At 39.2% G+C, this 15,246-nt stretch overlaps 2 protein-coding genes across 15 annotated transcripts in view; one reads left to right on the top strand and one right to left on the bottom strand.

Moving 5' to 3' along the window:
* Positions 1–15,246, bottom strand: part of LOC126378047 (irregular chiasm C-roughest protein-like) — a 416,593-nt gene that overhangs the window by 291,136 nt on the left and 110,211 nt on the right. The window lies entirely within an intron of this gene.
* The window catches only part of LOC126378014 (ryanodine receptor), a 167,659-nt gene continuing 155,154 nt past the window's right edge, over positions 2,742–15,246 (top strand). For all 14 annotated transcript variants that reach the window (XM_050026051.1, XM_050026050.1, XM_050026042.1 and 11 more), the window contains exon 1: positions 2,742–2,957. The gene's annotated coding sequence lies outside the window, so the exon portion shown is untranslated. The remainder of the gene's footprint in view (positions 2,958–15,246) is intronic.

Genomic DNA, 15,246 nt, shown 5'->3' with positions numbered 1-15,246 from the left:
TTAGGGCGGTCAAGAAAATCACTGTGGTTCTATGGTACATCGGCTTGGTTCTCTAACGGGGAGTGCCAGTTCGAACCCCGGTATCGGATTTGCACCAATCAGTTATAAATTTATCCTAAATGCAGTTTTCACTAGTTAGATAGATAGATAAAATACTTTATTGAGCACAATAGACACAAAATACAGAGACAAGGACAGCATATACAGAAAAGCACAACAGGCGGCCTTATTGCTCATGCAGCAATTTCTTCCAGGCAACCTTTGGGTACAGGAAATTTTTGTACAAGTATAATAATAGCGGGTTAGTGCATTCTAACAAAATAAATAATTAAAAGTACAACCTACATAAAATAAGTACATTTAACTACATACTAGCACAGGCCCGACCATTATAGACGGCGTTAGTCTAACAAAAAGCTCGGTAAGGTGCGGGTACTTGGTTCTCCATGCGATGGAGGTATCTCTGGCTACCCCGATTAGGATATAGTCGTGGGCTTATGTTTATGTGGATAAGATAATGATGCTGATTCCTGTACACACCATCTAATTTTATTTTAAGTTATACCTGTCATTTTCTTATCCGCCGAAAAGGAAAGGGTCCGGTAATTGACAGGCATGAAATTTATGGAATACACGTCAATTTGAGGCAGATATTTAAAAAACCCTCCTAAAATTTTATATTGGCCTATAACCCAGATAAGAAAAGGACGGGTATAACTTAAAATTAAATTAGGAGGTGTCTACAGGAATCGGGGCCAATGACAGGTATACCTAATTTAAAATAAAGTTAGAATGTGTCTACAGTAATTGGCTACTTGATAGTTTTCGGATATTTTAATGATAAACTAGCATATACCTCATATTTCATTTAAGACACTACAAATAGACCAAAAATGAATCATACGGATTTACACGTAATATATACGCACTACATATATCTACGTACATGTTATTAAGTTAGAATTGATATTAATTTATATGGATAGTACTATATTTTCGGATAATGAGCACGTGGCTAACACGCCGGTTGTTACCAAGTTATTTTTAATCGCCTCAATGTTCATTTTATAACTAACTAGCGACCCGACTAGCGGCTTCGCTCGGGTGCAATGCTGAGGAAAAAAATAAATTATTTACGACATCTCCTCAAACCTCAAAAATAACAGTATTTCTCCACTATTTAATGGATGTTATTATACATATAAACCTTCCTCTTGAATCACTCTATTTATTTAAAAAAACCGCATCAAAATCAGTTGCGTAGTTTTAAAGATTTAAGCGTACATAGGGATATAGGGACAGAAAAAGCGACTTTGTTTTATACTATGTAGTGATAGAATAGAAGAAGCGAAAGAGGTGTGTCAGGATCGCAATTAGTGGAATTCAGCCATCTGTGCCTAACCCAACGGGAAATAAATTAAAACATAAAATTACGTAATTTTATGCATCTGTGAGGAGCTCGGTGGCGCAGCGGTAAACGCGCTCGGTCTGCGATTGTAGAAGTTAAGCAACTTTCGCAAAGGCCGGTCATAGGATGGGTGACCACAAAAAAAAAAGTTTTCATCTCGAGCTCCTCCGTGCTTCGGATGGCACGTTAAGCCGTTGGTCCCGGCTTAACTTCTACAATCGCAGACCGAGCGCGTTTACCGCTGCGCCACCGAGCTCCTCACGCTTATGGCTTAAGTAAACTGAAATGGCTCAATACATCATCCTCTCTCTAGCATTGTCCCGTTTTTCACAGGGTCCGCTTACCAAACCTGAAGATTTGACAGCTTTTTTGCAGAAGCGACTGCCTGTCTGACCTTCCAACCCGCGAAGGGAAAACCAGCCAATACAGGTTGGGTCACATACCTCCGAAAATACAATTCTCGGGAATGTGGGTTTCCTCCTCATTCCTGGGGATATTTACCTTTTGTGTTTTTTGTTGATGGAATTAAAACACACTACACTTACATAACATAAGCTCACGACTATATCCCAATTGGGGTAGCTAGAGGTAACATCCAAGACACACACACCTCACCGGGCTTTCTGTTAGACCAACGTGATGGGTGGTGAGATAAGTTCAAATCAAATCAATTTATTTGCGAGAACACATAAAATACAAAAAGGTGGTAAAATAATTCAAATAACAATGTTGTGATGGGTTCTTAAAACAAACTTTATAAAATGCCCTAAAATATTGAAAAAGACGATTGGAAGCCGAAACGATAATTTAGACCGATGTTTTCAGACAAATTCCAATTCGTGGCTTTCATCTCTAAATACTTTATTATTCGTCGATGTGATGATGCTGGTATTTTATAATAAACATGAATAACGAATAACATGTGTATATTCCTAGTTCTATGTAATTGAATTCCGTAGTAATATTTAATTTAATTGAATTTTGTAATATCTGTAACGTGTAATTATTATTATCAATAAATTACTATGACTATATTGAAACCTATATTTCCTAACACATTATGATAGGGTCGACGACATTTCACAAGGAAGCCAACCGCTTTCAAATGGAAAAGATCACGCCCGGGATTGATATTTATTTCGCAGTCAAAATATAAAACTACCAGTTAGCACAGACCTCTGGCTAGGTGGTTGGCTAGAGAGTTTAGTATGGTGGGTTTCGAGGCGGGAAGATTTCGGGAGGTCTGTGTAAGTTGGTCGCGGTGTTACCCGGCCACCGTTGGTATAAATAGATGGTGTGCGCTTGAACATGCTCTGGCTCTAAATAACAGTCCGGAGCGGCAGCGTCCGGACCTAACCGAAGTCGAATTTTAAATGTAAAATTCGAATTTTAAATCCCCGAATCCCGACTGGAAAGGCCACCAGTTTTTATTTTTTTACGTGATATTCGTTCGGAAATCTGACTATTAGTGATTTCGAGTGAATGAGTGAAAATGTGTGACAAGTGTACTCAGCGATAGGAGAGGATTTTGTGCGTTATTTCGCATGTGGTAAGTCATTATTTTCATTATTTTCAACATCAAATTATTTCTGAAATTGCTGCGTACTTAATTGCGTTCAAAAATCGAAATTTAAACCAAAGTCCTACTCCCTCAGCAGTGAATGCGAAGAGATATAAGTTACATAACAACTACACTTCTCATCAAAAAAATCGAAACACCTTGCAAGTTTACGTTTTGTCAGGATTATCAGAAAAATGTGTACATTTAGGAATAAATGTTAAATGTCGTTTAATAGTGAGTAATATGAGCTTATCAAATCTTAATGTTAATGTTCTAAATTTAAATGAATTTTTCATAGGTTTCGTTTTTTGTTTAATGAGTCATTTTTATTCCGTATGGAGTATAAAGGAAATGGATAAAACAACACACGTAAATGAAAAAAAAAGCTAAAAAACGTTTATTTAATAACTTGTATTCCCTCCCCGAGCTCTAATTACTGCTTCCATACGGTTCTTCATCGATCGGATAAGAGTCACGATCACATGCTGTGGTATATTGTCCCATTCCTCTTGGATTGCATCTTGCAGCTGGCTAAGTGTTTCTGGGGCAGGATCTCTTGCTCGAATTCGTCTCTTTAATTCATCCCACAGATGTTCAATGGGATTCATGTCCGGGCTTCTTGCTGGCCATTCCATAATAAAGATATCGACTTCGTTAAGATAATCTCGTACGACGCCCGCGGTGTGAGCCCTAGCATTGTCGTGCATGAATATGAAGCCGTTGCCAATAAAATGTGCATAGGGCATCACATGAGGCTCGAGACACTCTTCGACGTACCGATGACAGTTTAGTGCAGGCAGACGTGGCCCAGACACGAAAGCAAGCTCTGTCTTACCGTCGGCGCTGATTCCTCCCCAAACCGTCCACGAACCGCCACCATAGCTGACCTTTTCTTCAATGCAGCATTGTGCATAGCGTTCTCCGTCTCTTCTGTAGACCTTGTTCCTTCCGTCGTTACCATACAGCATAATTTTACACTCATCAGAAAAGAGAACTTTGCTCCACTGTAGGTATGACCAATTTAGGTGCTCACGTGCAAAGTTAAGGCGCGCTCTTCGATGGTCTGCAGTTAATTTCGGCCCATTTGCTGGCTTATGCGGTACCAGTCCACGATCCTTCAACCTTCTTCTAATTGTAGAGTCACTTACAGCCACCCTTCGTACAACACGAAGCCGCTGCTGCAGTTGAAAAGCGTTAAGGCGTCGATTTCTTAAAGAAGTTGTTACAATAAATCGATCATCTCGCTCAGAAGTGACCCGATTCCTGCCAGATCCTGAACGGCGCGTGAACAAACCAGTCTCCCGATAACGTTTATAGACTATGAACAGATGACAGGCTTAGATGCAGTCTTGCAGCCACAACACGCTGACTAAGGCCAGAATCCAGCAACGCCACAACTTGGGCGGCTTCTGTGGGCGAAGTATCCATACGTTTTAGAAAAAAAAACCTTTTTTCAGACGTCCCAAAGTCACAGTATTGAAATAAAAAACAAAAAGTTTAAGGATAGGCGCCAATTTTTAGTTTTTAAACGCTAAATGTACTCCAACCCTAAACACACATTTGTCTCAAAACAGTGATTCATTTCGTTTATAAGATAAACAAATGAAATTCTAATTTTGAATTTAGAATTTTCGCTTATTACTGTAATGGCCAAACTGCCAGCTATACTTTTAGGTTTTTTTTTTCATCGTATGAATTCTTTTTTGTGTTAAATTCGGACAGAAACAATGAAAACGGAAGTGTTTCGATTTTTTTGATGAGAAGTGTAATTATAAATCTCGCAATGTTACCACGGCAATAAAAACGTGTTTATTTGGCCCAGCACTTCTTTAAATATATTATATTAATTATATCTTAAATAGCAATACTTAAAGGCCGCTCTACACTTTGTACAATCTAAAACATTGTCTTATTGAACTCCGGTTGAAACTGTCTTAATTTAAATACTCGAAAATTGGTTTGTACCTACCTACCTATATCTTGTTGTATTGAACACTCAAATTCAAAAATACCTTTATTCAGAAGGCACTTTGAATCGTAAATTTTTACATAGCGAACGTCTCATCCGTCTAAAACTACTGCAGCTTCTCACAACCTGTATAGCCGGGGAAAAGAAGCTGCAAGAAAAACCACGGCACAGAGCCCTAGACATTCTTTAAAAAAAATATATAATGCTGTTATACAATTTAGTACTTTGGCTACTTATCGTCTGTTCCCAGACAGCTAATCCCATGCATTTGTGTCTTCTAGATAATCGCTAATCTTATGCAAATTGAATTCTATAGACTCTGCTTACCACCGTGGGAAATAGGCGTGAGTTTATGTATGTGTGTGTACTAATCTTATAGTAATCTTTTTTACAAAGTTTCTGTTAAATTACTGCCTTAAAACTTTCTCTCATTCAGCGCTTATCGCTATCGACCCACTAGGGTCGATTAATTCTTTCAAATATTCTTCCTCTCAGACGACGCCCTGACCCGAGGTTCGCGCCCAACAGGGCATCCTCAGGCCTGTTGTCTTAAATTTTGTACCGGGTGAGAGCCCTCAGCGCTCCCCATTTGTCCGGCCAAGTAGTTAATGCCATCCGCGGCAAATCTACAATAAGTCACGTCAAAAAAATGTCTTAAAACTGTTCAAATGTAAAATCTGAATGCCAATGGGAATCTTGTTGTAAAACGTATACATTGCCCCTTAAAAGAAGTGATTTTATGCAGTGTAGACTGCATAAAATCACTTCTTTTCATCTGAGTCACATGTAAGGCAAGTTTATGTTTACTCTTATTTATTTATTACTCTTCTACTTTTCTTCTGCCTCCACTGTTGTGTGGTTTCACCGATTGCACCTCGGTGTGTCAGGGTTATTATTGATTCGCCAAAGGCCCCTGACTCATTTTATGTTCATGTTTCGAACGCTGAATCAGTTTATGCATCTGCATCAGTTATGTGCCGTTCCCGAAAGTATTTCCATAGTGGTTATGTTCCCGTTGTAAAAACTCTTTCAAGTAAAGGTTTTTTTTTTCAAATTGTTCTTTCTTGAACTCTAGTCTTATTTGCCTAAAGGGTAGGTAATACAGGGGGGTTAAAATGGCATCGAACCAATTCATCTAAGAAAGCAATATTGCAATTTGACATTTGCGCATATAAAAGTAAGTGCGCAATGCAAACAAATGTCAAATTGCAATATTGCTTTCTTAGATGAATTGCTTCGATGTGGCCATTTTAACCCCCCAGCTTTTTTTACAGAAGTTTTGTACGCCCCTTTTTACTGCCGGGAACCTTCTCGAAGTGAAACCATTCACGGAAACGGCACATTATATCACTCATCTGCATAATAGAACAAAACAGGTTCGAGTCTATCGCTTATATACCTATAAGTAGTCCAGCGTTTTACACAGCACATTATCCTTCAAGTTGAAAACAGACCAGGAGGTCTGAAAAGGCCATTTGTAGCAATACTTCTAAAAAGCAGTATTGCTATTTGAGATTCGTTGACATTGCGCACTTATTTGTGTATGCGCAAATGTCAAATTATGCTTCAATGTGGTGTTTTTAACCCACGTGTAAAAAAGCCACATTGAAGCAATTCATCTAAAAAATCAAAACGATTTGACATTTACGCATGAAAAAGTTAGTGCGCAATGTCAACCATTTTAGACCGCTAGGATTCTTCGGCATCCTACGCACTGCTACGCTGCTGCTGTGAGAATTACACTATTACAGAAATGAGAGGGTCGATTTTTGTTTTGTTTATTTTGAAAAAATCCTATGCCATCATCATCAGCCGTACGACGCCCACTGCTGGGCATAGGCCTCCCCCAAGGATCTCCACGACGATCGGTCCTGCGCTGCCCGCATCCAGCGGCTTCCCGCGACCAATGCCATCCAATGATATTACGCGCAACATTTATACATCAATGCATTATGCGTTGTCTACTGATGACGTCATTATTTTTTTAAAGCGTTCGCATTTCAATGTGTTTTGTCACTTACAACGAGGTATCTCACTTTAAATATAGACGCCATTTCCTAATATTAAATCTTGTAGCAATGCCAAGTAGAGCGGGCGCATTGGCAGTTCGGTCAAGTAGTTACTTAGTAAGAAAATAATATTTATGTTTCCATGTACGGCCCTGCCGACGTGGTCGATGATTTCCGTCATTTAGCGCCGATGGACGTCGGCTAATTCAGAGCCGCTTTTATCAAACATAATTCTTCTCAGACGACGCTCTGGGCCGATGTTCGCGCCAACCGGAGCACCCTTAGGCCTGTCGTCTTTTTTGTACCGGGTGAGAGCCCTCAGCGGCCAAGTGGGCATAACAAGCTTCAAGCTTGATTCCAAATCTTTGACTCAGAACAAATGACACATACCCTAATTTATCATCACCAATTCCGTACGGATGACCGAATCGAGTCAGTCAGGTACCCTCACCAAGCACCCTTGCCAAAACCCTGGCCTAATATTTTAAAAGCTAATGATTGGCAACTGATTAAAAAGCACTTGATGTTTATTTATTACTTTTAATTTAATGTTCGGTATATCTTGACTAATGGCAGTTTCATGACCGATTTGTTTATGTACTCGTATGTATTAACCTTGATTTTAGAACTATTACAAAATCGATTATCGCATGTTTGCATGTAACCTTTATAATATTTAACGTAGCATGATCAGATGACGTAAGCGCGTTTTTGAAAACTCACATTGCGTGTGTGTGTGTGTGTGTGTGTGTGTGTGTGTGTGATACACAGGTTGTTAGTGACATCGTGGCAAAACCTTTGAGCTAATTCAACTAATGATTCCGAGTTAATACGAGTATCAAATGGAATTTTCCATCGAAAAGGTTTCTAATTTTAAATAATTTAAAAAAAGCACATGAATTTTGCGACGAAAAATGAGCTGAAGCATCTCCCGTACGGTGTCACTAACACCCTTACGGAATTAAATATTAATTCCGCAGCTGACTACGCCATGTCCTGTCCGTCATTGGGTTTCGATCTAAACAGGTTACTCTACTTAGGAATACTAGGTATGTAGGTAACCTAAAATCCGCGACTTACCAACCTGCAATGAAACATCTTTGTGGTAATGCTCCAAGTCGATCTGATTAGTAAAGGAAAGAAAATAATGTTTGAAAGATATAACATAAGTTCACGTCTATATCCCAATGAGGTAGTTAGAGGTACATCCATCGCAGGATGAACTAAGTACCACCACTTCACCGAGCTTTCTGTTACACCAACAAAGACTTGTCCTAAAACTCCGGGATGTTTGGCAACTCTACTAAACATGCAACGTAATCAATCTTTGGTTGATAGTGACAACAAACTTGGCAATATAGCATAGTGCTGTAGTAGGTGCCCACAAGAAATACATTACACATTAAATGTGCCACTAATGATGTGACTAACACGCCGTAATTGTTTCTGTGACCTAATAAATGAATGTCTTATTATGTTTGGGCACAATTTCAACGTAGTAATATAGCTGGACGCTCTCAAGGAAATGCTCAATGAAAGGTTTTTGCACCACCGCACAAGAAGCTTTGGTTCCTGGTTTTTAATGCGAATACTTCACCTCACTGTTATTCTGTAGTACCTACACCTCCTTGCTTCTCAAACACCGGACTTACACCAATAATAAAGCTTTATTTTTCTCCCACTCCCAATAAGTTCACTCAAAAAGTTAACCAATAAGTTAAATCATTTTGTGATCCCAAGTTTGATTAGGACATTACAGGCTGATTACCTGATTGTCCAAAAAGTAAGATGATCCGTGCTTCGGAAGGCACGTTAAGTTGTTCCTGGTGACTACTTACTGATGCAAGTACGTAGACGTCACACGAGTCATGTCAGGAGCCTATGGCGGCTCAATAGTAACCCTGACACCAGGGTTGATGGGGTTGGTAATCCACCTCACAACCCACACTATAGAGAAGAAGGGGAACGTAGGCTGGAAAGTCCCTCATTCCAGAAACATAATAGGTTTATTATAAATAGCTTAATACCACAGATTGGGTACTAGTTAGTAAGTCCAATACGTCCCACTGCTGGGCACAGACCTCCCCTCGTAACGTTACAGATAATGTATTCAAAATCAAGACTCGGTGTTCGATCTTTAAATTCAAAGTCCCACCTAAAAGACAGTGTTGTAACGATTGTGCCAATATAGAGAACACTCAGCAAATGTGTCATTGATTCAATAAGTTACTAATTTGTTAAGCACAGTTTTCACTAACACATTTGGCTCGACGGCGATATGACGAGCCACCTATCACGTTGGTCTAACAGAAAGCTCGGTGAGGTGTGGTACTTAGTCAACTCGCGATGAATGTACCTCTGACTACCCCAATTGGGATATTGTCGTTAGCTTATGTTATGTTATGCTTCACCACTGAGCTTCCTTTTTAATGTGGACAGCGAAGGCCTTTCATTAAAACAATCTGGATCTGATCGCGGTTTGTACGCCTAGGGCTTCCTCTTCCAACTCTACCACTTACACAAAAAGGACAGTGAAAGTCCACTTTCGCTCAGGAAACCATCGTGAGGAAAGCCACATTCCCAAGAAATGCATATACTGCATATACCTGTATTGCGCTGGTTTTCCCTTCGCGGGTTGGAAGGTGAGACAGGCAGTCGCTTCTGTAATAAACCGGACTTGTCCAATCTTCAGGTTAGGTAAGTGGACCCTGTAAAAAGCGGGATAATGCTAGGGAGATGATGATGAAGTCTACTTTCACTAGTTCTCTTTATGTCCGGACCCTCTAAAAATTGTATAATAATGTTTATGATGCAAACACGAATGCGAATGGCAATAGGTTCGCCTTACATGATACTTAAACTATGATCTCTCCGACCGATTTCGGCCATGGCGACCACTTCGACTCCTAATTGGCACGACCCTGATGCGCCCAAATGGCTTATGTAGCCTATCTTTACAGAAAACTCCCGCGCACAGTGTGGGCACGTGAGCACACCGTTTTGGTAATTATAATGAATAGCGGCAGGGGAACCGGCCTTAAACTCATCACGTTTAGCGTCGAGGTCTGCCGTGCGCTGTTGCTCGAACTCGTGTACTCGCCTCATCACCAGCCTGCGCCATTCTGGGCCTGTGCTGCCAAACCCTCCCATTGAGAAGGCCTAATGTTGTATCTTCTCAAACAAACGGACACTTAAACATACGGACGAGGAATCGGTGTATATAATATTTACACTTCTGCTGTCTACCCCTTCGAGAATATATGCGTGATGTTATATTATGATTTCAAAAAATAATTCGGATTCAGTGGCTTAGAATATTTCTGACACGTTCTCCCAATTGAAAAGATGTGAAGACATCTGTTACAGAAATTTTCCTTTTCAGTTAAATTAATCCGCTATCTTGGCCCATTTTCCACTCTGGCAACACTGAGCTTTGATATATCTGACATTAATAGGATTAAAGTTTCGTTTGTAAACTTACCAATCTCAAAGCTTTTCATATGTTTGTTCGAAAACGAATTTGATTTAAATGAGCTTTTTTAAAAGCTTTCATTATAATGCGGAAAGAGAGAAATGTTCGAATTTAGAAATAAATATAATAAATAGGACTCTTAATAAATAGGATTTATTTTGCATTATTTTGCATAATCATGTTGGTGAGGTGTGGCTGTAAAATGATTTTTTATTTTTATTTTTAGATATATTATTCATATACCTATAGCACCTTACAAATAAAAAATAAACCAGGGATGAACGTGAGTTTAAACCCACGTTCATCCCTGGTTTATTTTTTATTTGTAAGGTGGATAATGTTCAATTGTATGTTATTTTTGTCTTTCTGTCTACACCGGTTCTGACACCTTTATAACGAACGCTTTATCCATCATCATTTTCCTAACGTTATAACGTTTTCACGGGGTCCGTTTACTTCACCTGAACAAATCCGGTTTTTTACGGTAGCTGTTACCAATCTGACCAACCCTAAGGGAAATCCGGCCCAATATAGGTTAGATCACTTACATACGTATAAACATTTATGGCTTATTGAACATTTACTACATTTGACTAGATAATTTAAAACCTCTCATATTAAAATATACACATAAACAGCCTATTAAGTCCCACTGCTGGGCACAGGCCCCTCAGAAACCGGAGGGGTATGGAACATACCACCACGCTAGTCCACTGCGCATTGGATAAAAAAACATATAACACTAACCCCGTAAGGCCTGAATTTCCAGACACAATAGTTAAACAATGGGACTTCGATTTTAAAAGGTCTGTCTGTGTCTTACGACCCTAAAAAAACATTGAATATTTATCAGAATTGCAAAGTATCTAATTTATGTCACTAATTGGGAAGTATCCTAAGTCAAAGATAAATTATGAAATTCTGATTACTAAACAAAGACAGATATAAAACTGACGAAAAACATTTTCTTTTTTTATCAAGAAAAACGCAATAATAAGTCCGACATTTTATCACGTTTGTCTATAACTGCACACTGTGCTTTTTTATACATAGAAAACCATAATAAAATCGTGTTTTGACGTTCAGAAAAATGTAACTAATTTGACTAGTTGGATACTAGCTTATTTCCCTGAGTTTTCAGCTACGAAAAGAATAAAATGTCGAGCAAGAGAACCCAAATCTCGAGCATAGTTCAGAGTTTACGAGTTAACAGCCCAGTTTGCTGCGGTAATCGCAACGCGGCAGACGTGTTTGTCCCCTCTGAAATTTATCCAAAATTGCCTAACAAAACATTTGTTTATTTGTGAAAATTATGCGTGATTCCTTTTACGAGTGTGTGCAGTGAGTGTATTTTTAAGTGTTTATGTAGGCGACTATGTGATTGTTTCATTTGACGCATAAAATGTTGCATTGGTGAGTTGCATGCACTTTTTTGTTGGAATAAGTTAGGTAGTTCCGAATTTGAATTGGTAATCTAGTTTGGTAGAGTTGTATTGTAGTGAACTTAAGTTTAGTACAGTGAAACCTGGATAACTGAGTTCAAGGGAGCAGCTTTGTCTTGCGTAAATAGGTATTCCACTTAGCATATCAGATATGTAGGTTTAAAAAACCTATCTCACTTGCAGAGGGTCCCACTGATATACTATATTTGGAGGTGAGAATAGTGGTAACTTTTCTTTTATCGTATGGTTTGTCAAATGGACTACCAACCTTATCACCCCTGGTGTCAGGTTTATTATTATTGACCCTTCATGCGACATGACTCATGCAAAGACTACTTATTTACATCAGTAAGTAGTAACCGGGACCAACGGCTTATAGTGCCTTCCGAAGCACGGATCATCTTACTTTTGGACAATCAGGTGATCAGCCTGTAATGTCCTAACCAAACTAGGGATCACAAAGTGATTTTTGTGATATGTCCCCACCGGGAATCGAATCCGGGAGCTCCGGATCGTGAGCACAGCGCTCAACCACTGGACCACGGAGGCCGTTAATGGTCAGGTTCGTTTTCAAATTCACCTGGTCGGGAATCGTACCTGAAACCTGTTGGTTGGTCAAGTCACAATACAAAAAGTAAGCATGTATGTACTCATGTCAGGGGCTACCGGAGGCTCAATAGTAGCCCTGACACCAGGGTTGATGAGGTCGGGATTGGTCTCACAACCCACACGAGAGAAGATTGCTGGCTTTATTGCTACACGACAATTAAGAAATATTTTCATTTCAGTGAAGTAAGAGGTACAGTCATGAGCAATATAATGTACCCACTTTAGGACTATGTCGCACTAACATATTTGACATTTAGTGAGACTTACAGTTCAATTTGTCAAAAAAGTTAATGTGACATGGTACCAAAGTGCTCGTGACCGTACTTTATTACGTAGAGCCATATTAGAACGCACCTTAATTTTATACTGTAAATACTTCCTGAAGCTACTTGACAGTTTTTGGAAAAGTATTCTAAAAATTACAATTGCTGATTTAAAACACATAATAACGGGTTCTTTCCGCTTAGCAGGGATATGAGACTCCCTCTTTCATATCCCTGCTTTAAACGTGGTAAGAACCGCGGTATTGTGTGTTTTAATTATGATAATAACCGCGTATACTTAAAACAATGTATAAAGAATAATAGATGATCAAACTAACTTCTAAGTGAAGTGCGATCATTATTATATGAGTCGCTTCATTCGAAGATATAATAATTTACGCGAATGTTGCCATGCAAGTTAAGGAAAATACCTGGAAAATTATTGTATCTGAAGAATGAAGCGAGGAAATATAATGATTTGATTTAGAATACGTATTTCGAATAAGCAGACCACTCAAACTTTATAATATTATTTATGTTCAGAAATTCACCAGTTTCTTATATTCCTCATGAATATATATTGTTTTTTTCTGAAACATATTTTGAATCGAATATCTGTATGAGTACTGGAAAAGCTCTGCGGTTTTACATAATAGTTCCGAGCACTGTAGAATTATGGATGGAGATATATTTTTCTGCTGAAACGGTCTGTGTCAAAAATTTTACAGATTTATTGTTCCATTTCTATCATGATGGATCCTTATATGGACGATAGGCTGGTCGCCTGTCATCATGCGGTTCGTAATACTCATCTTAAAATACATAATGTCACGCCTATTTCCCGTAGGGGTAGGCAGAGATTACGGAATTCCACTTAAGTGTAATTCCATTCTTGATAATACATACTTGCGGCACAACGGCTGGTGGGTGCAATGGACACGTAGGTAGATCACAGTTAAAGATAGTGGACACGGCCACAGTTAAGCAATATAGATGTTACTCTTATCAAGGTCGAGGATGTAATGAGTCAGAGCAGAATAGAAGGAATTGTGGAATGGAAGAGGAATTCGAAATTCAAAATTATTAACGGTAAAAAGGAGAGGCCAGTATGTGCAGAGTTTGCACTCTGCTACAAACTGTTCCACTTTTAAAATCTTATTGGTTTGATTATGTCATGAATCCCAACTTGGGCTTTTCCACTAAATTCAACTATACGTTTGGGCCGTAGATAATCGATGTCGCGTCCCTACCATAACCCTGACACCAGGTTTGATGGGGTTGGTAATCCACCTCACAACCCACACGATAGAAGAAGATATCACGTCAGAATTTGTGCCCAGTTAATAGCAATAGGCTCACCCCCTATCACACGGGACTTAAACATAACTGGCGACGAATGTGTGTATTGTATATACTAAACACCGCTGCCTACCCCTTCGGGGGTGCTAGACGCTGTGTTATGTTATGTCTTATCTTCTTCTATCGTGTGGGTTGTGCGGTGGAAAACCAACCTCATCAACCCAATGTCTTATGGTTATGTGTTATGATTTGTAATCACTTGATATTGGGTTCCATAATTAAACGATGTTTTATGTGTGAACCAATTATTTTTAGAGTTTCGGAACCTTTTTGACAAATATGTGTCATGAATCCATGACCCCTTTGACCTTTCGAACAGAATATTCTGCGAAGAATTCAAAAACACGTCATTTTGTAAAGGGTCCCCGCAATAAACGACAACCCTTTTCCTGCATTCTCAAACGTGCGGTTTTGGATTTGGGACAAAATGTGGTTTACCCCTGAACACAGAAATCTGTGTAAACGTAATGGATTGACCCTGGGTTTTGGACGACATACATACTTTAACTTACGCCTTTTCTTACCGCGATAAGCAGAGACTATGGAATATCTTCTTCGCGATCCTGACATACTTCTCTTGCTTCCTCCACATTTATCAATCGTTTCATACACGTGCGACGGTTAAGAGTAGATCCTGGGTTTTTGTAGAAAATTGTTTCAACAAATCTAGCATTTCTGAAAAGGGTTCTTACTTCCAGAGCACACATTTGTCCGGCCAAGTAACTAAACCCAAACCTCCAAAAAGTCACGCCAAAGAAAATATCCGACATAATCGTACCATTGCTTTTCGCTGTAAAATTAATCCTTATCCAAAATGGCGCCTGGCGTTTTGCCAGAACAACGGTAGTTTAAACTGTACTGTGTGAAAAATGCTGAAGTGGACTGTATACTTTACAGGTATTTTGTATGGGCTATTTTAACACCTGGTTATTTTCAAACTATTACTATACTCACGCTGTAAACTCACCCGGGTGAGAGCCTTCAGCGCTCCCCATTTGTCCGACCAAGTAGTTAATGCCATCTGCGGCAAATCTACAATAAGTCACGTCAAAAAAAAAAAAGCTGTAAACTCGCCCGTAATCCCTAAGGGACTGGGCAGAGTCAGCCTAATACGGATATGATGAACTTTGTGGTGACGAGATCCGGCTATCGCC

This window comes from Pectinophora gossypiella, chromosome 25 (genome assembly GCF_024362695.1).
Source record: "Pectinophora gossypiella chromosome 25, ilPecGoss1.1, whole genome shotgun sequence".
In the NCBI taxonomy this organism is placed as follows: domain Eukaryota; kingdom Metazoa; phylum Arthropoda; class Insecta; order Lepidoptera; family Gelechiidae; genus Pectinophora; species Pectinophora gossypiella.
This window is presented reverse-complemented; position numbering and strand designations above follow the sequence as displayed.